The sequence below is a fragment of the Dermacentor albipictus genome, chromosome 4 (genome assembly GCF_038994185.2).
Source record: "Dermacentor albipictus isolate Rhodes 1998 colony chromosome 4, USDA_Dalb.pri_finalv2, whole genome shotgun sequence".
NCBI classification, from domain to species: domain Eukaryota; kingdom Metazoa; phylum Arthropoda; class Arachnida; order Ixodida; family Ixodidae; genus Dermacentor; species Dermacentor albipictus.
The window spans coordinates 62,737,709-62,763,399 of record NC_091824.1 but is presented as its reverse complement, the minus strand read 5'-3'; the positions used below and the strand labels follow the sequence as shown (position 1 = coordinate 62,763,399).

At 47.0% G+C, this 25,691-nt stretch overlaps 1 long non-coding RNA gene across 1 annotated transcript in view; it reads left to right on the top strand.

Moving 5' to 3' along the window:
- Nucleotides 1-25,233, top strand: part of LOC139059652 (uncharacterized) — a 121,333-nt gene extending 96,100 nt beyond the window's left edge. Inside the window, exon 3 of the long non-coding RNA XR_011514277.1 lies at nucleotides 25,175-25,233. This is a non-coding gene — a long non-coding RNA (uncharacterized lncRNA). The remainder of the gene's footprint in view (nucleotides 1-25,174) is intronic.
- The last annotated feature ends 458 nt before the right edge of the window (nucleotides 25,234-25,691 follow it).

Here is a 25,691-nt window from a genome sequence, read left to right as displayed (position 1 = left end):
ACGCATACATTTTTTTTTTTCTGGGATGGTATTTTTTTTCTTTTTTTTTCTTTTATTGAAGTAAGCAGGAGTATAAGGGGAGTTTCTTTTTTTATTTCTTCCCGTTCACGTTTTGCTCCGGCGTCACAGCACACGTCGAAAATTGCAGAAGAACAGTATCAACAAAATGGACAGTTAAATACGCGCTAACCACAACACATACCTGCGAGTGTGAAAACAAAAGCAAAGGAACAAATATAAGATATTAAAAAGAGAAAGCGAAAAAGAAAGAAGAAAGGAAAATGTCAGTTATTGCAAATAGACGCATCCATAACACTTTCAGCAGGTAACCCTATACTATAACCCTATACCTCCTCAGTCACCTTGCACAGATTTGTGTGCGCGTCTTGTTTTTTGGCGCTTCCTGTCCAGTGCAAGGCAAAAACCTCGGACATTGAGATTCGCGTGAATTGAGCAGTTCGCGCTCGCCTTAAGTTGCTACAATTCGCTTCCGAGTGCAGTGTATCGGTACAGATGACAACTTCGCTGAAGGTATAGTATACAATTCTTTGACGGAATGTTTGACTAATACAAAAGTTCTTTATACAGCAACTAAGGCCGTGTTTTGAGAACTTGTCCTTCATGGTCCAAGTGATGCACCAAGTAGTAACAATGCGTGGTTGGCCGGCATCCTCCGGTTTTGGCCGTGGATATGCTGGAAGACATAAAGGGTAACACGGGGTTCAGCAATGCAAGAGATACGTTTTCGTCTTTCGCACCATATATGCATGATAGGGAGACCGAGCGATGAATTTCAGTTAAGTAGGGAAAGCTAAAAGCACGTGGCTCTTCTGAGCGTATTCTAAGCATTCGGATAATGTATTTGCGCTAACGCTGCCTGAATCTTCACTATATTTACTAATAGCGGGTATAATAGCGGGTATGCGATGCCAGCTGCGAAATCATCATCGTTATCACAATGTGACCGTGCATCTGAAGATTACGCTTTTGGCGTTTGATGTTAATGGGTGAAATGGCGCGAGTCTGATCGCCCGTGGTAATGAGATGCGCCATCGTTATCTGTGATTCGCGCGCTTCTCTCGGAAATACAACTTTTTGCCCACACGAAGAAGGCATGCGAAGGCGAACGAAACAGAACGCAGTTCGCCTGTAATGCTACTCCATCAAGCCTAACTTTGGAGATCCGTTTCCGCGGCGAGCGAATTCTACGGCGGTGGTCCACGCGTGACATCGACTTCGTTTTCAGTTTCGCGACAGCTGCCATTGGTGGAGGCGACACCAAAGAAAAAGGACATAGATAAGTTGCTTAACCGTCTTCTTCTCTCTCTCTCTCTCTCTGGTTGCATAAAAATGTGTCTTGACAGAAAGAGAAATAGACGAACAAAACAATAGTGAGGACCTGCGTATATAGCTCGTATCTGAGCATCTGCACGGTGGTCCGACGGGTTCGATGCGACGGTGAGCGAACGCGCCGCATTTTCGAACGCGTTCGCCGCGGCCCCGGCCACACGGGGGGAGGCGCTAGCCGCAGAGTCAGTCGAAAGGAGGCGCGCGTGGACACCTTAGAGGACCATTAATATTCGCCTCGTGACAGGCCTACATTAGGGACATACCGTAATAGATTTTGAATTGTGGATCGCTTTTGAAATGCCACGGAACACGGGGAGCCAGACAGACAGATCGCGGGGCGCGCGTCGTTTTTCAAACTGGCCTGTCGCCCGGGGCAACCCTGCAGAAGCGCCTTTCGCGTGCACCCCCCCCCCCTCTTTCCCCTTTCACTCTTTAGTCCTGCGTGGCGGAACACCGGACGGATGCCACGCATGTGGTGCGTGAAGTTTGACGCCACCGCAACTGTGCAACCCTGGATCGGCGGCCTCTATTTTTTATTACACTGCGCATATGTCATGGTGTTTTTGTCCTCAGGCATTCGTGCGTGCCTGCCCGCGCGTGTCTGTAGGCGCGCGCGTGCGTTTGTGCATGTGTATGTGCGCGTGCGTTTCCGTGTGCTGGTGTCTGTGCGTCTGTGAGTGTGCCTGTGTGTGTCTGTGATTTCGAGTTAGGGTTCGAAAGTGTGCAACCAAAGTTCTCGTTTTTTTGTGTGTGTGTCGTGCACACGAGTGGCTGCCATGCGTGAGCCTTGAGTTAGCTATGCCGTCTGTCCTGTAGCTAACGTTGGCCAACCTGTTCAACGAGAAAAAAAGAAGCACGGTTATATACAATTATAAGAAATTTGACAGCCGAACGCTGTATGGCATTTTTCACCGTGTTTGCTTTAATTTTTTTATCTAATCGGCTTACGTTATCTGGGACACCCTGTATACAGTTACATATTTCACGTCTGTTTAAAGTATTATTTTACTTTAACTTGACCACTGATACGCATTCAGAGCGTGTCAAGAGCAATCTACTTTCATAGTTTCTGCTCACAATAGTTTTCTTTTTTAACCTCGCACTACACGGCGTATTTTTGTATGCAGCGCTGAACTAGCTTGCGAACTCACAATAGCGCACTTATTGAGATCACGAATGTGAACTTTGCCTATGAAAAACTTTCAGCTTTCGTTTCTACCTTGTCAAATATTGCGAAGGTTTGAAAATGAAAGCTATCCAGGGAAGGGATTATCGAGTGCGGAGAAGCACTGATTAAGGAATATGCTTACAACTCGTCATTCGTGGCGCCAGACGTCAGACTCCATGTAGAGTTAATGTATTGATTACTTAGCTCAAAGTTAGCAATTAATTTTAAAACCTACGTCGGATAAGTACATCTACAGTGTTAGAATTGGAACCCAACGGTAAACAGAAAACATTCGCATTTACAAGGAATTGCGCGTCTGGAGTTACAGTATCGAGAAATTCGTGCTCACCAACATATATATATATATATATATATATATATATATATATATATATATATATATATATATATATACACACACACACACTGCCGCCCATTTCTCTTACCGTATATGTATATCCCTATGCTGGTGATACGTTCCTCCTCATCATCCGTCCCTTTTCAACTCACCCCTGTAAGCGTTCCACGCAGTGTCCGAGTGTCGTCGTGTTTTAGTGCATACAGTTTCGCCATGAGTCATCTGAAAACGGACTGGAAATAACTACAGCGTTCACTGGAAGCAATCATCTGAATTAGGTGGATACAAAAAAAGAGAGAGACAAAGAAAGAAAGCTTGCTTGAGACGGAAACAAAAGGGGCGGCTGCTATAGCTGGACGGGAGTAATTGCCCGCAGCGCTTCCGCACAGCAGCCCCTGTATAAGGGACGTCCCTCTCCCCGCGAACCCGGGTCCCACTGCCATCCCGCGCAGGCGTCGTCGGTGCGGGAGCCAAGAGAACGGGCTCGCGCACCCTGGCACCGCAAGGCGCGATAATCCATTTACGTGGCTGAGTGGTCGCCTTACAAATGAAGATGAAAGGGGTGGGTGGTAATGAGCGCGCTCTCTCGGCCCCGGACACGGCTGATGGCCGCCTCCCTCCGGGTCCGTACCGTGTCCGCAGATAGTTATATGTATATATACGCGCACGCACGCACGCACGCACGCACGCACGCACGCACGCACGCACGCACGCACGCACGCGCGCACGCACGTAGCTACATACGTGCGGTGGTGTGAAGGATGGCGCGTTCAATCGGCCCTGTGCTGCTCCTTTGAGCGAGGACAGCAGCCACGGCGTTGAAATCCCCCACCTCGAGGAGGGAGGGCATATCACTCGCCCGAGGAGGCCCTCGTTCGCTCACTCTGACACCATTCCGGCGCTCACTCGGTCATGATTCGTTTATCCGTCGAGTGGCTGCGAACGAGTCGCCGGGGCTACGTACGTAGCAATGGGAGATGAAAGTATACCAGCCGCAGTCTCGACGGTATTAAACGCTGACACTTTGCCCCTCGAGTGTGGGCTTATACAGTACAAGCCGAGACTAGCGAAACGAAAACTGATGTCGGTGTCTTTTTGATTGACTGATGTTTTTATTGTTACTGTATTGCAAATGTTAGCACCTTTCGTGGCTTACTGTTACAGAGCTGATTGCCGAGTGAAGGCAGAGAAGTGAAGTAGGGCAATAAACAACTTAAAAAGTCAGAGACGAAGCATGGCTAGCTACAGAAAAATAGACATAACGGGGAGCGCATCCTCCAGTCATGAATAACCGGCTTGATTATTCCAGACTAGACGATGCGCTTCCCCGTTCTGGGCCTTCCGTGGTGATATCGGCGGCATCGAACATTTCATTTGGATGTGCCCGCAGTTCGACGCAGAAAGGAAAGCGATGTTCGACAGCCTGCAAAAGATTGGTCTTTCTCACAGTACATTTGAAGACGCCGTTTTCCTCGGAGGGCCCGCTGCTTTCAGGAAGAGAGTGCAACGACTGCTGGTTACCTTCATGCGAGACGCGGGGCTCTTCGACACCTGGTCGACACAGACACTGACACCCTTGGGAGGCTCAGGTGGAACAATTGCCGGCTACGTATGCCAAGCTAACCCCGCCTGTGGCACCACCACCACCACGACCCACCATATAACTACAGGAACTAAGGTTCCTGGTTTTATCGACTGTATAAGATTGCAGTAATCGCGCACTTACTAATTAAGTAAACAAGCACGGTGTCACACGTGCGCAGGCAAACATCAACAAGTCTTGCTCGACAACTGCGGACTCTCGCTGTCACAACGCTGGTGGGGTGAAGAGAGCCGACAACGGGAAGCAAACGCTTCGTACTGCCTCTCGCTTCCCCACGTCTCGGAAAGTTGAGGTTATGTGACTTCCGACAATATAGGAGCGCGGGAACGCAGCCTCCACGAAGCCACCAGCTTCCGCAGCCCCGGCCGAAGTAAATAAAGATGAATCCAGTGAAATTGCATTTCAGTGGATTCCTGGGCACTGCAATATTCCTGGTAATGCTGCAGCGGACGCAGCTGCGAATCGAGCGCACAATAACGCAGAGACAACCAATCTTCCCCTATATAGCGTAGTGAAGTCCGTCTGATCGTGAGACAGATTTCGTCTCAGCAAAACTACCTGGTTTGACCAGCAAACTAAAAAACTCGGAGTTATACTCTATAGACCCATGTATAAACTTATCAATGCCGGAAACTCTAAGAGACAACAGAAAATTTGAAACTTTGGTACACCGGCTGCGCCTTGGTACCGCATTTACGAAACACTTCTTGTACAGAATAAAACGTGTCTCTAGTCCGCAGTGTTCTTGTGGCCATCCAGACGAAGATGTGCATCATCTTCTTATCGAGTGCTCGAAATACGATACACAAAGAACGGTACTGCAAGCTAATTTGTTTATATTAGACAGAAGACCATTCACTCTAAAGAAGATACTTGGCCTATGGCCAACTGCGGGCCTTCAAAAAAGAGTGCTTCTTGCTCTGAAAATGTTTTTAGAGGACACCAACATTTTGAGAAAATATTCAGTAGTGAATGATCCGAATACGCTAAATGGGTTACATAAACGTTCTTCGTGGTTCATAGTTGGTTTATGTGGTGATCGCAACTTTTACGCAACATGCATAATTCTGTCCTGTACTTGGAGTGTATTACAAGTGTTGTGTGTTTTGGCTGTTCAAAACATCGGACTTTATATATGCGTACGTGGACTGAACTAATGCACAAAACTTTGCGGCTCATGTACTGTTGGACTGTATATCTTTTATTGATCCGGTGTTCTACTGAGTGTTATATTTAGTGTCGCTGTACCCCTTTATTGCGCAAATTTGTTTCGTCTGCCAAGTGACAAGGAGTAGCCGGTGCCACCACATAAAGGCGCGAACCTCTCCTAACATTCACTTCAATAAAAAAAAAAGAGAGCGCTGCCTTGACTCATCTGATCCAGTATGAGAATGAGGGTGACGATTTCATGTCTGCAGTTGTGACCGGAGACGAACCATGGTGCCACTTCTGCGAGCCTGAAACAGGACGGCAAAGCTTACAGTGGAAACATTTGAATTCATACCCCCCCCCCCCCCCCCTATAAAGCACAGGCCGTCATTTCCGCCGCAAAGTGCTCTCGACATTCCTGCTAGAATTTGCTAAATCTTTAAAGGCTATCAATTTTTTCCGATATTGTGAAACGTCGGATCGGCTGCGTGTCCCAAACAAGAACAAACGACGTGGAAAATTGACGAACGGGGTCATCTTGTTCCACGACAATTCCCGTCCCCGTGTCGCTGATGTGGTTAATACAAAACCGGCAAAGTTTAAGTGGCAAACGCTGCAACATCCGCCATACACCTCAGACCTGTCGCCTTGCGACTTCCACATTTTTGGGCACCTGAAGAAACAGCTCAAGGGAACCAGATTCGTGTCGGCGTTGACATGAAAAAGTCAGTTGCAGTCTTTTTGAAGTAGCAACCCAAGGAGTTTTATGAGACGGGAATCATGCTACTCGTTAGTGAATGGGACAAATGTCCAAATGCTCATGGAGGCTACTTTTAAATAAAGTACCCCGTTTGTCATATATTCGCATTGGCTCACTTTCATTTTACTTGCCCTCGTATATTATGCAGAACTCCTGCTTTGTATACGTGCTCTCTGTTGCGACTATAATTTCGGTGCAATTAGTCACAATACACGACTGGTGACAGCTACTGCTGCGTAATACATTGGAACAAATGACAGCGTCATTGAGATTTTTCACTGGCCATTGCATGTGTGCAAGAATGTAAAGAAGGTTCTTCAATGACAAAGTCTCATTAACATATTTGTCTTTAACTTCTTCATTTCATGGCCTTTATATGTTTCGTATCAGCGGAATGCACTCCTTAGCTGGTTTCGAACTGATATAGTGCTAAAGTTCATGCGATATTTTCTTTACTTATTAAATACACAAAAACATGGAAGCATTGATATCAGTTATTTTGGGCACAATTTTTGGTACATACAGATATATTCCTCTATGAAAAAAAATACATGTTTTACTTGTTTTGACAGTGCGTGGCGTTCAACAATTTGTTTGCAGCATCTTTGGCAATGCAAATGCAGTTATTATTTATGTAATTGACCCTCTACAAATTGTTTAAGAGGAAGCCTTAGCTCGGGCCCAACTCCGACGCGGCCTATTCAAATACATGTAAAACGCAGAAACGCTATTCTGAGACAACCTCTGGATCGCTTTTAATAAAATTTGTTGCATTTGAGAGAGAAAGCTGAAGTCTAGTGTCTGTTGAAAGTGGAAGTTCAATTTAGGGTCTGAATTTTGTTAAAATATTTTGAAAAATTCGAAAGTACGAAAATAATGAAAGCACGACGTTTACAACCTAATATCTCTGCATCAAGAACACATATCGTGCTTCTGTAAACGCCATCTACTATAACAATCAAAGCGGACAAATTTGGTATGTCAATTTGTATCTTACATGAATTGGTTACGTTGTGTGCAAGGGTTCTGCAAAAGCCGTATTTCCATAATACTAAATTTTTTGAGATTCATGTGTAACATATCAATTTTTTACGCTGTAAATGTACTATCAGAGGCAATTCACACAATTGTCGTATCATTTTTTATTGTTGGGTTACGGAGTTTTAAACTTGATAGTTTCGTTTACTGCAAATTGGCAATCTTTGCCAATTTTTAATAAGGAATTGATAAGCTAAGTGAAAAAATTCAAAACAGAAACTAGAATTCAAGTTTTCTTTAAATGCAACAAACTTCGTCAAGTTTGGTGCAGTGGTTGCCGAGAAAAACGAATTCTCCTTCTACATGTATTTAGATAGGAGCACCCGAGCTAAAGCTTCCCCTTAAGGAGGAGGCCGAGCTGCAATGTGAGCCCCCCGCCTCGAACGAAATTTCTGGCTACGCCACTGATATGTATATATATCCAGGAAAACAGTCACAATATGCGGTCTATATGCGGTTGGAAAATGCCTTTCGGAAATTCTCCTTGGGAAGAACTTATACGTGTCTGTTCATAATAAGGTGTTATTAAATCGGCGCGATAGGGCCATGTATGTCTTGTGGACAGAGGGGTTACATATAGTGAAGGGGCGACAGCTAATTCGTGGTTAATTTGGCGATGCAACAACTATAAGCAGTATTTCTGTCTCCTCATTTCAACTTAGGGAAATCCTTTAGTTAGCATTAGTTCTTATCGGGAGTGAGAACGTTCGAACTTAGAATAAATAAAACGAATAGACTTTTTCTAGATTCTCTCAAGTTTGTTGACGTTCAGTTTAGTATATGCATTCCATGCAATGCAGGCATATTCTAGTTTTGGCGGGATAAAGGTTAGGTAACTGAGTAGCGTAACATTTGAAGGGAAATTTCAAAGGTTCTGTAGCAGGAAACCTAGATAGTGGAAGGCAGAAGAAATTAAGTCGTCAATGGTGGAGGTTCCCAGAAAAGTTGTTAGTGCATTTTATGCTAAGATACTCATGACTGTCAACTTTCTTTAGTGGTATCGACCCCACTTTATCCACGTGCTACAGTAGACCTTTTTTTTTATTATACGAAGGCAAACAGTTTTGTCTGTATTGGTAGCCATGGCCCATTGGTGGTGGTGGTGGTGGTGGTGGTGGTGAATTGTAGCAACAGGCGGGTTTAGCCTGGCGAACAAGGCCGGCAATTGCTCCGCCCGAGCGTCTCGCACAATACCGTCTCGCACAAATGGGAACAACTCGTGCTGTGTCTTCCAATATTCAGGAACATTGGAACATAAGATGCTCTAAACAGTACAACTAAAAACTTGGCAACAATTTTTTTTTTTTTGGCGTAGCGCCTTAGGAACACAGTCAAGAGGCTGTCAAGGCCAGAAGATGTCTTTGTTATTAAATGTAGTAGCATACAAAAATAATGCCATGATAATAGATAAAATTTCCCTCTTGCGGTTGAAGCAGTGCAGAACTGCAGAAGATATATCTGGACTTGCACGAGCAAATACAATATGAAAATAATCGTTAAAGTGTTGTGCGATTGTATTCAAGTCATTACGAGTTATTCCACCAATTGAGATCTTAGTGACAGGCCTCCTGCTATCGCTATAGGTGTCGCAAAAACGTAGTCGACGCCTTCTTTATAAAGTTGGGAAACGTGTTAAAGTAGAAGTGTTCTGAGTCACGTACAGCGCATGTCAGTTTGTTTTTCTCTAACGTGCGGAAGCTTCCTTTTGACTATAGTTTTAGTTTCAACTTTAACAGCACTATGCGTTACACAAGGCGGGATTTTGTTGACTTTCTTAATTTTAGTTCGCAAGAGTGTGTCTATGCGATGCCTGCCCATTTGAATAAAACTAGCCAACTGTGAAAGCACGTCATCATAGTTTTCACTGAAACCTTTAAGACAGGATTCCATGTAGAAGCACGTTAGCATCATCGGCTCTGGAGTAATCTTTAGAGGACTTCGTTTCAGCAGTTTTAACAACAATAGGCTTAACATTGTGCAAGGACACAGCAATAAGGCAACGCATAACCTGATACGCCGTATCCAACCAACAGAATGTGCTCAGAAAAGGCGCGATTTACAAACACAAAGCCTAACATGAACATGACAACCCTTGTACTCTGGTGGGTTCATTCATTAAACGATTCTGTTAGATAACGTGCTAGCGTAATATCAAAAATAATGTTAGCGTTTACATTAGCCTTTTTTCTCGCCGGAAACAGTTCCCAATCGATACCCGGCAAGTTCAAATCGCCTGTATTTTTTTTTCTTATTTTGATAAACAGCTATCTATTCTTGTAGCTTATTCAACTCAACCAGTAACTTATACGAATTTTCTCGTTACTGTCATAGTAAGGAGAATGAATGAAGAAAACCTTTATTCATAGTAATGTATGCCCTTGTTTTGGTTACGAACATCACCACAACGAAGTTAGAGTTTAATTCACGCTGACTGAATGAACTCTGGCCAAAAAGAAGATGGTGCTCGAAAAAGTTGCCAGATAGACGGCGATGTCTGTCGAAACATAGCTGGCTACAAATACAGTGTTCCATACGAAAAATCAAACGAAATTCTTGGCTTTCTTTATTGAAAAGTGCAATGTATACGCTACGTAGTTTTGAAAGTTATTGGAGATCGCTGAACTTGTTCTTCAAGAAAATCCGTAAAAATCCGTAAACACGAATAATGCACAGGTCGCGATCTTTTATTACAATGCTATATTGCAGAAAACAATGACTTTGGGGGTTTTCTGTTGGCCTTATTGTTTCCGACGAGGTTTGCGTACTCTATGCATGTTCCAGTCCTGCAAGGCGATCTGGAAATTTCACTCACTGAAAGATTGCGCAAGCGCCTCAATGAAGGCAAGACCGCGTAATCTGATAATAGGAGGAATTGGTCATTCTCTTCACAGAACAACAGTGTAAATGTTGAGGAGGAAAGCTCTGGGGCAGTGCACCACTAACGTAGGTTGGCAACGTGGTAGAATACACGCTCACATCACTCACCTAAATTTTTCCAGGTCCCGCACTCACTCACGTTCACGCTCACCCCCACTCACACTCACTGAAACCCACTCGCATTCACACTCACCTCCGCCCGCGCTCACCGGCACTCACTTGCACTTGCACTCACGCCTTTGAAATGAGTGCGAGATAGTGTGAGTGAGTGCACTTATGAGACAGTGCGCCTACCTATGACCACTACCGTATATATTCTGCAGTACGCTCTTTTCGGCCCGCCAACATATCTCAGATCGCAGGGACAAACATGTTCAATGCCGGTGTGCCTTGCAGCCAAAACAACTCATATGCTGCTGATGATGATGATGGAATGACCAAGAGCCCCACGTGCGACACATACAGCTGTGATGAGACGCTCGCGCACATTATCTGTGTGTGCCCGCGATATAGTGCCGATAAGCAAGTGATGCAGCAATTGGACGATCGCCCACTATCATAACTAAAAGTTCTAGGCCAGTGCTCCCAAAAAACATCCGCGCAGAAGGCCTTATTCGCTCTACAAAGATCCCTACGGTCTACGGGCCTTCACTATAGGCTCTAAGAACGCCGCTCCCTACTGCTCTATTGGCCGCGAGATCGACCTATAGGTGGCAGCACCGTCGCCCCGTTAGTGTGGATGCGTCGCCCGTGCGGTGTGTGGAAGTGCAGGGAGCTACAGTTTTCCTTTCGCGATTCTGTGCTCCGTGCCTGCAGAAAACGCTTAATTTAGCATCGTGTGATTTTGTTCGATTCCGCAATGCAGCACATATTGCACAGAGCCAGGGATAAGCTTTCACTGCTATCCCGTTGACGCGGCACGACGCCGAGAATGGCTCGTCAGGCTTCGGAACGGCAAGGCGCCTTCCAAGTATGCGATGGTGTGCAGTAAGCACTTCGACGATGGTGCATTCAAGCGTTCGCTGACGAAAAAGGATGGCGAGTAGTCCAATTTGATATCTCGTTTGGGAATCCTAATCGGCAATCTGGTCATTAATGTTTGCTGCATGCGTAGTTGCTGTGTGGTTGCTGTGTTTGTGAAGATCGTTGCAGTCCGCGAAAGTTCGTGTCGGCGTGGCCTGGGATGCCAGTAATGAGTTGCCTGTGCTTTTATATACTTCCGCAAGTAAATTAACCGTGTGTCCACGCATGCAATTTATTTTATAAACTTCATGCGCCGCCTGCGCAGTGAATTCAAGGTTCGCGCTCAGCTGCGAGTCCGTTTAAACGACCGTCACCGAGCGTCACTAGTAGTCACATTTTCCGTTGTCTTTCCTCAGCCACGGGAACTGTTCTCTGTGTTCAGAAGTGTAAATACGAGCACCGAAACACAGCAAGTGTGTACGCATGATCTCGTACAGATTAAACAGTGTCGTTTCGCGAGCCATCAGCGGATGGTCCACTAAGCGATGAACGAACATGCGCGAGCGAATTTATTGCTACTGCTCATATTGATATATTTTTTTCTTTCTTTTATAAGGGGCGGAAAAAATTTAAGCCCGATGCACTGCATTCAAGCACCACTGCAAATTCAAGTACCTGCATGCGAAAGTAATTAAAGGGATATAATGATTATGATACAACATAAATTATACGTTGCATGCTTTATTTGAGCTTCGTGTAACGGTTGCAACTGGTTATAAAGCGACTCGAAAACATTTTACAATGGTAGTAACACTCTGAAACTAACTCGCGATTTCGTAGGTCTGGCTAAAAACAAAAATGGATAAAGCAACATAAGTTCTCTAAATTTATCGCATAACGTAAACACATCGCAAATCAGCGAGTCAGCTTAGTATGATGTAATGTAAACAAATCGCGATACGCGCCGCGACCAACTACATCCGAACAACTTGAGGCAATGCTTTACCCTGCAGGGCATGTGCAGTTCAATTCTGCTATTTTTGTCTCGTCGCTCAAATTCAGGTCGACTCGGTGTGGGTCTTTACTAAGCGCGGACGACTGCAGCACGAATGCGATAACGTGCACAGGGCCGTCAGAGCAGCAGGTGGAAGCGACGGCACTACACTCAATGATGTGGCCCGCCGCAACGACTTGGTCGCCTTCGACGAGACACCTGACACCGTCCCTAACATGGTTGAGAATTGTGCTTAGGGATAAGGGTGCTGTAAAACGGAAAAAGAGCGCATGTTAACCTCACAACACATTGAAAGGAGATGAGCGCACATGGTGTGGTCGCGTTAAGCAAATGCTTTTCGCATCAGTACACTAAAAACGTACAGCGATTTACTTTACGAATTTCCGTTACAAAAATGAAAGAATAACAGGTTGAGAGGTTACTAAACATCGAACAAACCGTCCTCGTCAACATCCATCGTGATTTCGCGAACTACGATCGCTGCACACTGCGGCTGGAACGGCGACGGGCCACCGGCATCCACACTTAGGAGCTTCGTCACCTCGCCGCTAGGAGCCGACTCTGTTCGATCTCGAGGCCAATAGTTTGTTTTTGCTCGCATCTATTTCTCTCTCTCTTCTCTTCAACTTTTTCTCTTTTATCCCTCTTACCTCTTCCCCTGTGCAAGTCCGGCAGCCAACCAGAACTACCTCTGGTTAGCCTCTCTGCCTTTCCTTGAATAATTTCTCTCTATATATATGCTGATTATTTTATCACGATAACTAGCACTGAATGGAACCACCTGCCTGCCTCCGTCGTTTCGATCACTGACGTCACCACATTCAAGACAGACGTTGACAGCAAATATTGTGCCTGCTCTTTGTTGTGTTGTAAGTACTTGCATTTTCCTCTCTTTTCCCACTTCTCATTGTAATGCTTCGGCCTTGAGAGTAACTAAATAAATAAACATTCGTCCGTATGGACGTACTTCAACTCTTCAGCTGCTTACATGTGAAACTACAACGCCCATCGCCCCCTTCGCACATCCATTGATTGACATGTGCCAATGCAAAAAACATTATGAAGTGACATTTCAAGTTTTATATACGTTCTTCCCACTTTGCATGAAATTGCACGCACCTTGCTTTTTGAATTAAGGGCCTGTTGGTATCGTTACTGGATGATGATAATCATGGTGATCACGACGATTTATAAGCCATTTCAGAAAGAGCATCAACTTCACACAACATGCCTACTGTCTTCTCGCCTGCATGTCACTAACGCGCATAACAGAAATAAAAAGCGACGGGCCGCGTCTGGAATATACACGAAAAAAGGAGCGCAACCTGGCCCAGGCTTGCACGCGACACCGCTACCGCGTATACTGCACAAATGCAAACGCACACACGCATGCACGCATACCGTACACAGCACCCCGAAGATGAGCTGTACGCATGCAGTGACACGATCGGGGCGCAGGGCTCCCCGTGCAATAGCGGGGCTTTCGCCGCCCACGGCGGGGCCACTCGGCGCCGCTGTGATTTATAAACGTCTTCCATCAAACGCCAAAGTCCGGGCACAATGCGATTGGGCCGGCGAAGAGCGAATGCTGCAACGCTGCTGCTGCTGCTTCGGCGGGGAGTCCCCTTCCTGCCGCGCGGTCCGTTGTCTACATCGCCCGGAGTGCCTCATTCCGCCTCGCGCTCGCATAAGCTTTGTGCGTGGCCCCACGCTTTGCCGCGTCCTCCTTAGCACCGTTCACTCTTGCTCGTCAGGTCTGCCGGTCTTTGCTTTTGTCCTGCGCAGAGAAAGTGAATTGGTCCATGGTCAGTTTCGCTTGTTCCTTCCCGACACGAATTCTCACGCGTTCTCGACACTTCCTGAATGTGTTGCGTCGGTCTAATACTATGCCTCGTTCGGTGTTGTGAAACGTTTTCAGTGCGTTTAATTGTCTATAACAGGATAGATAGATAGATAGATAGATAGATAGATAGATAGATAGATAGATAGATAGATAGATAGATAGATAGATAGATAGATAGATAGATAGATAGATAGATAGATAGATAGATAGATAGATAGATAGATAGATAGATAGATAGATAGATAGATAGATAGATAGATAGATAGATAGATAGATAGATAGATAGATAGATAGATAGATAGATAGATAGATAGATAGATAGATAGATAGATAGATAGATAGATAGATAGATAGATAGATAGATAGGAATAAGGTAAAAGGTAGGGAGGTTAAGCAGATCGCAATATCCGGCTTGCTACCCTGCGCTGGAGAGGGGGAAAAGGGAGAATGAAAGAGGAAGAAGGAGAAAAAGAGAGTACAAGACTATCAGGGAGACCCCGACGCACGCACGAAATCAGAAACACCTTGTATGTATATAGTCGTTCGCACTGGCATGCAGTTGTCCGAACAAAGGGCGCGATCTTGTGCGCTGAGAATTTAGGAGGGGAGTTTTGTATTTTCTGTGCACGAAATGATGGTGGATTGTGGAATGTTCCACTACTAAAGGGATGCCAGCAACGCACTGAACGTGTACGCCGTACATACATCGCACTTTGAGCAGATGTAGTGTGCTGGTTGTTTGAGAGTACACAGATGACGCCTTTTAATGAGCATAGTATACGTTAACACACTACAAAGGATGTTTGTACACTGTATTGTTAATTGCTATCCCAAATGACATATGCCAACGCCTAGATTGAAAAATGCAATAACCATTCATTCTTTTGCAAGGGGTGGAGACAAGTTAACCGTCAAGCGTTACGTTCCGGATACTTCTCAGTAGTCTACCTACCTGTTTCGACGCGAGACCAACCGTGTCGCTGAGTTGTGGTGGAAAAGTGCTCGAATGTGAAATTGCGACGAGCTTCACTTCAAGGAATGAAGAAGCCCATTTAATCCATTCTTATGCTACTTCAAGAGAGGCAATGGCATGCGTCACATGCACGACCATAAATATACATAACTTACTATAGCATCTACGTTATCGTAACATAAGGGCACGTTAACACATTTAGCCTTAACACAAGCATAGAAGCTTCGCGTCCGCCGACCCCGAAGTGCGCGTGTCATTAAATAGGGAGGCTACACAAGCAAGGTCTAGTGTTGCGCTGAGGGTGTCTCCTAGCGCTGGCGAGATGAGGAAGCATGCCAGTGGCGTTGAGCCGCTGTGGTACGCGAGAAGAGACCGATCAAACGCAGCGGACGTTGGTCAGATAGAGAGAGACAGAGAGAGAGAGAGAAAGGCAGAGGGGGAAATACAGGGAGGTTAACCAGAGATTATTTCCGGTTAGCTACACTGTACCGGAGGAGGGGCAAAGGGATGCGATAGGTCAGCATGCAAAGAAAGAATTGCACCTTGATGTTCACCGCGGTGTGCTATGCACGCAGTTGCTCGACAGGAACGCTTGTGCGCACGACTCTCGTGCCAGCAGTGGAAGCCAGAACGCTGCCCTGACTCCGGCAGAGTCGACTGAGTGGAGCATGACGGCGCGTACACGTGCACGCTGTCGCTTGTAAAGCCCCTCAGGAGGCCTTCTAATCCGCCACGCGCGCGTAGCGCATGCTTCGTCGATAACAGTACCCCATGAAATGCCGACCCCAGCGGCGATAGCGCAAATGCTCCTCGAGCGTCCGTTATCCGGTTATCCCATTGGTCTTATCTCATGCGTCATCGAGGTGCATATAGGGACGTTCATAGACACACAAATGCCCAAGCGCTGGCATAGATGTGCGTAGAGGACTACTATAGAGGCGCGGCGCCTGCAACTTCTCGTCACACAGGCGTTGTGAGACGCCTGGTAGCTTGCAGGGTGATGTTTCTGCAGCGCAGCAGCAGTTGTATCGCGTGCGGCCTTCAACATGTCGCTCCGGGGTATACGATTTGAAGTTATATAACATAGTTCAAGGAGCTCGAGGGCAACTTAAAATTTTGCTATCGTTGTCAGTGCGATAGCACTGTATAACCAGGCCGAACTGCCAACATTTTTCCCACAAGGCCTCTTACCTAGCTTTTCAAGGGCAGATAAAAATATATGTATACACATTTGGACGCACCGTCAAGAAGTCACGTCCTGCGGAAAGTAGACATTCCGATCTTATTGTAAGACGTACAATGGAAAGAAGACACCTTCTAGAGGAGAGGTGGGGCAGCTGGGACTTCCCTCGAAGCGACCTGTCCGGGACACTCGCGCGGGCAAGCAGATAAACGTCGTGACGGAGGAAAAAGAAAACGAGAGAGAGAGAGAGAGAGACAGGGACGACAGCCACCCCGCGCGCGTAGGAGTGTCGCTCTTCTCAGTTTGCTCACGGGACCATTCACTTGTCATTCAAAACGCTGCCACGCAGAAGAAGTTGACGTCTGGGCATCGACTCCCCGCTACGCCGCGCGTCCACCGTCGGCAGCATCGACGCGGGAGATGCCATATACGCGCGCGCCACACAGACACGCACATACAAACACCACAGATGCGCGCCGCCCGTATGTATACAGCTGAATGCGACACGTCGTATAGGAAGGCTGACGCGCGACCTGTCGCTTATTTGCATTCGAGTCGGAGTGCGATATACCGCGCACGCTACCCGCGCCGACGCCAAAGCGGAGCGCGCAAGAAAGAGATCCGCTGCATTTTGTGGTGGCGCGAGTTTCTATAGGAAGATGCGCGCTTGACCTTGTCACGGCTTTGTCTTGCTTCTTCTTATTCTCCTTTTCTTCGCAGTGGCTACAGCCGGATAGACACCCTTTTTGGCCGCGACGGTGGCCCTCTCTGCATCTGTGTGTCTCCGCTGTCTTCGTGGGGGACGGATGACGAGTTGACGGACAGTCCCAATATACTCGTCCCACTGGGCTCGTTTTGAGCGACGTGGCGGCGTTTCGCGGTCTGTCTGTCTGTCCGTCTAACCCCCTATACATCTCCTATTTTCTTTCTTGTCAATTTTTTTTTTTTTGCCTTCGTTCTTTCTCCTGATGTCGGGTGAAGCCACGTCCGACTCTGTGTGCCGCACCCCGCGAATTCTGTCTCCCGATGTCCTCCCCCCTCTGCAATACGCGGACGCTCTCTGCAGCACGGCCGTGTAGAGTATACCTTTGGTCCGTCACCCTGTAGGTGTTGAGGGGCAACCAGGGGACCGTGTAATGATGCTTGACGAATCGCGTCGCAGTGACTGCGCACACTTATATATATATATTTATACTACTACGGCTCACGTGCCTGCGCCATCGCTTACATATACAAGACTTCGCTTCCCGCACCTGCGGTTAGACGACACTTTCCCCGTTCGTATAGTCGCCTCCGCACGTAGACGTCATTGCGGTAGAGAGGGCCTTGGGCACAGCTAGCGAGCACACCTGCTCCGCCGACCACGGGGGTTCGAATCGGTGTGGTTTACGCACAGCAGACGTCGCGATGACTCGCGCACTCTTAGTACTTTAGATTTATTTATTTTGTTTCGTTGATTGCCTTCGTCTCGTACTCCCATTCTCTTATTTCTCGTCTATTCTCTCTTTCTCTATGTAGTATACATCTCTTCTCTTTTTCGTGCGTGAAGGACACTCGGGCGGAAGCCGAGAGACGCCGCCCAGTATAGTTCCTTCGATGAAACTGCCATGCCATATACGGCGCAAAGGAATTCTAGGTGCGGGGAGCGCACGTCAGGATCGGTGACACGCTGCTCTGCTCCTCGCGGGCACGCAGTTTCGCGGAAATGCGTCTCGTTGCCATTTTCGAGACAAGCACGCGACTGCCTCGTTGCGTCTCTCCCGATCCTTTTGTTTGTATATATAGCTTTCCCTGCGTACACTGAAACCTTTCCGACGCCCCTCCCCGACGCCCGTCTTCGTCAGCACTCATTCTTCCGCTGCGCGTAACAAGTGCTTGTAACAGGAGTCAGCGGGGGTATCTCCGAGAACCCCTCACGGGAGCCCATACATGTATACGCCTTGCACGCTCGGACGGCTCCGCAAAGTGACAATTCTGGTTCGTTTATCTGCAAGGGCCCTGGAAGAAGAAGAAAGAAAAAAAGAACGGTTCTTGTAGACTGGAGGAGATGAGCAAAGCGTCATTTCAATTTTCGATACGACTTCTGTGGCCAAACGTCTGCTGGTATCAGGTTTGAGAACTTACAACCTGTGTCATTGCGGTTGTCGGTGTTTTGCTTATGGCGTCGTTACTTTTTTGTTTTGTCTTCGCAAGCAGCAGTGTATGTTATCGACAAATGGCGAGGGAAGACGCAGCAGCTTCTGTACGAATCCTTGTTTATGTCTGTCCAGATAACTTCTTCAGCACGCAGATAGCCGCAAGGTACTTGCGAATGTGCGGAAATGGGATCCTGCGGTGCATTCGAGTGCTCGCTTTACTTAAGACAGGCGTGACACAAATCGGTCTGTCTTTCAATTGTCAAGTTCGAAATTGAGGTTTCTTTTGTATGTATGTTCTTCTTGTTAATGTTGGAATGAACTGTGCTGCACAGTCTTGCAGATGTGGCAATGATCGTACCGCGTCCGTCTCAAAATATCGATAAGGCGAGGTCATCATGTTACCAATAAGTTTAAAACATTCGCTTCCACAATACTATCCGTTACACATTCTTTCTTCGCACTTATATGTGGTATATCACTCCAGAAGAATGATCTTCGAGTGAAACAGGCATCTTATACGTGCAGTAACCATGTGTTGGAAGGTGTGCATCAGATATCCACCAATTAAATTTTATGTAGTTCAGTTGGTATAATAAAATGTAAGTCGCCAACAACGCTGCTGTTGGCACATTGGCATTAGATGAAGCGGGGCCCGTACTAGCGTTACAGCGCTGCATCGGATGACGCCGTCCACACGAGTCGGGACATAGTCATCTCAGAATACACATCTTCAGAAGATGGGAGATCGAGGAAGTGGCCACGCGGCATTTATTTTTTAAGCTCCACACCCTTCGAAACGAACACACTGAGACGACTTATGAGTGCATTATGCACTACCCGACTTGTAGCAAAGTGTAAAGACAGTTCATTATTCGATGTTATCCAGTTGAACGTGTTCGCACATCCTTTTACGGAGTCCCTAACTCTTCAGGGTGGGTAAGGCTCTCAGTTCAAATTTCTGAAAGGCGACACCTTGACTCATCGCCAGGTCTGACTGAAGCCTTACAAGTGATCGAAGACTTACAGGATTGTCATAGTTGAACAGACATGTACGTTCACACTATCGCAGAGCACTCTTTGCTTATAGCGTGTTCGCGTAAGATTCTCTTCAATACTTGAATATCCGCCTGCGCTGTCACTTACCTTTTCTTTAAAAAAATATTAAACATTCGTCTGAGGCTGCAGTGGAGTAGCGACCACCGACATCGGAAAAACCTGGACTTGCTTCATTGTACGGAGCTGCTTCGTGGAGAGTTCGGCGACACTCTCGCGAGTTCCAGAAAAAAATGGCTTCCGACGGCAGCATCCGAGATTCCACGGCTCACATCACCGGAACACATCATCGGAAACGCCAGCGACAATCCTGCAGATAAAAAAAATACAGAGAAGGATAAAAAAAGCGCGACAAAAGAGCGTGGACTAGAAGGTTCATTCAGACTACTCGCGTGCGCCGTTCTGCATACCAGCGTGGACGCCTTGGCGACAACTCGGATGACACTGGGACGCGGCTGTCACGACGACCGAGACAACGCTCTGTGTGTGTTGGGGGGGGGGGGGGGAAGCCTCGTGTCACCGAAACTCGGGCTCAGGTGCGTCCCGCCCCGTGCGTGGTCTTGGGGCGACCACCCGCCGAGCAGCGTGACGGGCGTGTGTGTGCGTGCGTGCTCGTTCGGAATGCACCGTCGCGTTGCGCCTTGCCTTTTCCGCATCATGACAGCCAGCAGCGCGGGCTTCTTTATCTGAAGCAGCCCGAAGGGCCAAGGAGATAAAGAGAAAAACAAACAAAAACATACTGCGTGTATGGACAAGAGAAAGAAGCGCAAAAAGTCTATACGCCTGCCTGCCCCAACCGAGGTGCGGCCGGCGGTGGCACACGCTTGCTCGCGAGCCACTTGGCCCCCGGGTGACCCGCCCCGGTGCCTCTCCCTGAAGCGCCGTCTCGCATGCGTATACGCGGACGTTCGGCTGCTACGACGGGACGCCGGAGACGCGACTCGAAGTGCGATAATTGTCCCGAGCAAGCGCTTGCCACGCATGGTCAGTTTTCCGATGCCGGTGGCTCGGCCTCTTCTGGACGGACGGGCGTCTGCAGTGTGGTCGGGCTCGTCGTGGCTTGGAGAGAGGTCGCGGGCAGTTACGACGACCCCGCGTTCTTCTACCGGCGCAGTTGTTGGTTTGCGAGAACTCAGACTGTGCCGTGCGAATGGACTGAAGGGGAAAAAAAAGAACTAGACAATGAAGATATGGAGAACGAAAAATAGCGACTATCTGCCTTCTAACGGCTACCCGGACCTATGCCAAGCTGTGTACACAACCTTTAGCCCAGGTAGCCACCCAGTACTGTCTGTCGAATAAACTGAATATTGAATTGAATTTGCAGTTTGCGAAAAGAAGCGAGTACAGCATACTGGTAAAACAATATAACAACCGGATTTTGGCATACGCAGGGTGGCCCACTGTTATAGGGCCCGCACGACTGCAGGACACGCGCGAATTTTTCCGTCTGACAAGCCTACAATCATCCGGCTTCGCCACAGAATGCTCATGGCTGGTGGCTCTGGTGCCGTTCTACACTGCCCTTCTACAGTGCACTGACTTCAGCCAGGACTTGCGGATAGAACGCCCGCAAAGCGATCGAAAGCCGCACAGTACAGTGTTGCCTTCGACGGTTGACCCGCAGTCTTAAATGTAGGTATATATCCTCAAGCTACCAGTAACATTGCCCAGACTGTCTCGCATCCAGCCCGCTGAACTCCGGCTATAAAAAGTTTTGAATGATGAGCACGAAATTTTCTTCTCTCCACAGAGCGTTAGGGCAGTACGTATAAAACGCATGTGACCGACTATAGTTCGCCACATTTCTTTGTCTTTTTTTTTGCATTATAGATGCATAGGATTTAGCGTAACGTCACGCGTGTAGTGGCTTCGTTGCTTTTTCCCAGAGTTTGTACGTCGTTGAGATAAGTTTTTCTGAGCGCGAAAGCCAGATTGGTGATGAAATTTGCTCGTAACTTGGCTCTGCAGGTCAGAAGTGGCCAGGATTGAGAGCGACAGTGTGATGGTCTTGCAAGATTATGATTATTCATGATCGCTAAGTTGCAGCGCACGAATACATGACAATAAGCGAAGCGCGGCGTTTTATATATGTGTGTGTCTTTCTCAATGTCCTGCATTCGTGCGATGCAAGTTAGGAATCATTTTTGGCCTGCCTAAACTGGCGCTCACATTAAGTAATTACCCGCAATGTTCGATTCATTATCTCTTGATCATTGTATCTTTTTTTAAGGATTGGCCGAAAAAATTTGTTGGTGCGACGTCTTCGGAAACCATTCCGGTGCACCTTTGAGGTCCTGTAGGAGTCATTCGCTTGTTTTTATTGCCATCCGACCTAAATGGGCCCGTGCCCATGAGGGATGATGGTCTGGCCACGCGTCGAAATTGATAAATAATTTGTTTTCTTTTCATATAGAGACCATACACGGCGATTCCCGGCGACAATATTGCGACCAGGTTCTGTCGGTTTTTGTCCGAATGTACTGAACTGAAGGTTCGTCTGTTAAGCATACTCCTCGTCCTAGTAATCACAGAGGAGCGGTATTGAAGCTTATATAGTTCCTCTTCCAACGGAAAAACGGTGCTGTTCTTCATTTGAGGTCGTCAGGCAAGATCTTTGAGCCGAGGCTTGTTTATGAACACATTCTTCTAAAAATTATACATGCCACTCCGCTTCATTTCTGTAGGAGGTCTAATGAATGCAACAGAAATTTGGCATACACTCAAGAGAATTTATCTACCTATTTTTGTGAGGAAATTACACCTACGCAAAGTGCATAGTTTTCAGTAAACCTTGGGATGCGAGTCGAACTCATTTGTTTTCCCTTTTTACTTCAGTGCTGCAATGTGCCCCAGATATGTTAAGATGAGAGTTTTTGCAGACCGCCTGCGCAGAATATTTTTGAAATATGTGTTGGACGGGATGAAGATATAGGAGACAGATGACGCAGGTATTTCTTTTTTTTTTACTATTGTACTGATATATGTTATGTTTCAAAATGTTGACTTCAAACGTATCTCAATCTCTCGAACAAGAGCTGGTGGTACTGCTGAAAGACCTTTTATCCACGCTGGGTTTGCACACCATTACAAAGAAACTCTCATAGGTTACATATCGGCATGTGCCTTAAACCAACAAGAGCATTGTAGTGAATTGCACGACACTTGATTCATTCGTAAAAAACATAGTGATAATGGCATTTTCCGAGATTTAATAGTTTACATTTCCGACTAACTGAGCGTTATTTTTTTTCTCGTTTCTTTGTTGTATTAATACCACTTCTATAGCGTTTGTGTATCTACCGTGATTGCGCTTGTTTTCATTAATTTTTACGCTTTCTACTGTTTTCCTACTCACTGATGTACCCACTCCTGCTTGGGCCCGGAAAGGGTCTGCAGTATCTCTAAATAAATAAAAACAAACACTCGCCTATAGATCTCGTCGTTCGGACTTCCTTTAGAGGCGGCTGCAGATGTATGAGTAATGCGATACTCTTGTACGAAAGTCAACGAAACGGCCGCGAACCTTTCTCACATTCGTCTTGCCTCCCGCGTATTCGTCCCGTTGTCGGTCAGAGTACGTTTTTCGTTTGTTGGCACCCCTCGTGTGCGTGCGTAACTTCGCGTAAAGAACAGGAAGTCTTTTGTGCCCAGTGGAAACCGCATCACCTTTCGCTGTTGCAGTTCTCCACTGAGAGTGGGCGCGAGCGCGTGCTTTGCATGCTGTCTTACACTGCTTCGGCTGCCTTCTTTATCTCGGTCACGCCTGTGGTCTGTAGCATCTTTTCGTGTAGGCAACAAGCAGAAAAGGTGTCCGCGTGCACAGAGCCTACACAACGTGGCGATCACTTTTCGAAATACGCGCGATGGAAGGCCCATGAGAGCTGGTCGCACATAAACGCTTAGCGATTGACAGAGGTGTTCGGAAGCCGCTGAACCAACTCGTATCGGGACTTCATAAAAAAAGTCGAAAGTGGCAACTTATGTTCAATTCCAATGGCAGATCGCGAGCGCTTGGCCGGAGCACGAACGGAGCGCGTCGTTACTACTGAGATAGCTCTCGTCAAATCTGCGAATGGAATGCGTGCGTTCCTGCGGGGGCACTTAGTACAGGGAAATCAAGTGAGAGGGCGCTAGACTAGATGAGGTATTGGGTAGGGCTCATCTCCATCACCACCATCATCTGGATCATCCCGGCCACGGTGATCCCGCATTCCGTGCGTTTGTTTTTCTTCCGTGTCGGAAGAATCATCACTGGACTTGGGAATTTATTGTGTCTGAGTCGGAGCTGTCACTGTCCAGTTGCAGGAACAAAAACGTACGGCGCAACGTAGCGTCCGTGTGTTCCATGTCGTCCGTAGCTGGCATAGCTGCCGGAAACAGGCGACCGTGGCAGGAAGCAGAGGCGGGTGAAGGAAATACGTCACGCGGACTTCCGGTCGAATCTGCCGATTTTGTCGGAGCAAACATTTTTGCTCCGCAGAGCGATCCGGAATCGGTGGCCGGTCCCAATCTGCCATTAGAACACACAACTCACCCTTTCATTCTGCCATTGGGATAGGATTGCTACACACAAAGCAGAAAAGCTTGATCTGGATCTGCCATTGTGATTCAACATTAAACGGACACTAAAGAACAACAATAAAGCCGCTTTCAGGGTAAAAATATTATTTAGTGACTGTATTTTCAATCATTTTGTGAATAGTCCGCTGGAGGAAAAACATATCTTGCGCTGGGACCTCACCCCCACAACACGTCATTATTACGTTTCACGTGTATTTGTGCCGTTTTGGCGCAGGAAAGGTTCCCAAAACATTGCTAGTTTTCTTGGTTCCGTTAGAATGCCAGTGTAGTAATACTTTACCATTAAAAATGTTAGACTCGACTAAACGCAATCAAAATTTGTGACGTCACGGCGAGATGGTGCGGAAGCCTCAGGATGACGTCGGTGCACCTGCATTTCGTTTCTGTTTCTTGTCATGGCTCGCCAGGCGTCCTGTATAACGGTAAGAGTGGCCGTTTTGCAAATGCAGCATAGTGATTTAGTAATATCGCTTAATTTAAATAGCGCTTAAACAGCGCCACGTAGCGTTTACTTCGTTGGGCCGTTTTTGCAACCGCACTATCGCTGCCAGCCATTCTACCGAGTTCGTCGACGACAATGTCGATGAGGCAGCGCGCTGCCCCCGCCAAGAAATCCGGGCGTGTTCTCGTGTCTCTGTCAATATCTGTCAACATTGGCTACTTGCTCGTCACAGTGTTTTTAGAAGAGTGAAACTCAGCAAAATGTATCTGCGTAATTTTTAAGCAACCCCTGTGTACACTCCATCGACCCTTCGATGTACATTCGAGTGCTGCCTTGGCTGCCTCGTTGCGAAACGACGTTGCTATGCTGCTTCTGGTTCAACGATCCTTCCGTGATACTGTGCTGCAGCATGAGCACAGTGAACCGTATGGGGAATATCAGGCGGGGGAGGGGGGAGGTGTGTGGTAGTGGTACGGTGGGTATGCTGGTGTGGTGCAACAGGCGATGTTAGCCTGGAGAGCTTGGCTTGCAAATGTTCCACCAAATTGTTTCACCAAACCTTCACCAGCTCGGTATCTCGGAGAAAGGCCATCAACAGGCGTAGAACTCGTTCAAGTTGTAGAACTCTGAAATGCATGCAGATATTATTATCTTTGTTTTTTTTTTGTCCATTGCAGGAGGAAGGCCTCTCCCAGCGAGTTTCAACGGACGAGCAATACTTTTTTGCACGCGCAAAGTGAGTACCCTATATATGGTTTACAGAACCGCTGGCTGGTCCACGAACCACCACGTGTTGGTGAAGCACTACTCATCGTGAAGCTATATAACCCTATTGAAAAAATCCGTATGTTATATATGCTCAGTGTACATTTTTTATGTAATACATAATTCTATATGGATCCCTATAGCAAAGCCCGTATGTTCTCATATAAATCCATATGACCATACAGAAGTATGATATAGGGGTCGTATAAGTTGGTGGGTGACCTGTACGAAAGCGATGAAGCAAGTTGCTGATTGATTGTCATGCCAAGCCGGAGCTTGTCATTCTTGTAGCACGTCAAACACCCATTTGCTTCACGCTCGGTATCGCACTATATGACATGGCAGCCTGGTGGCGCAACAGCTAAAATGCGCCAAATGCACACGAAAGAGATTGACGCTGCATCGTTACACTTACAATAACATCTATCG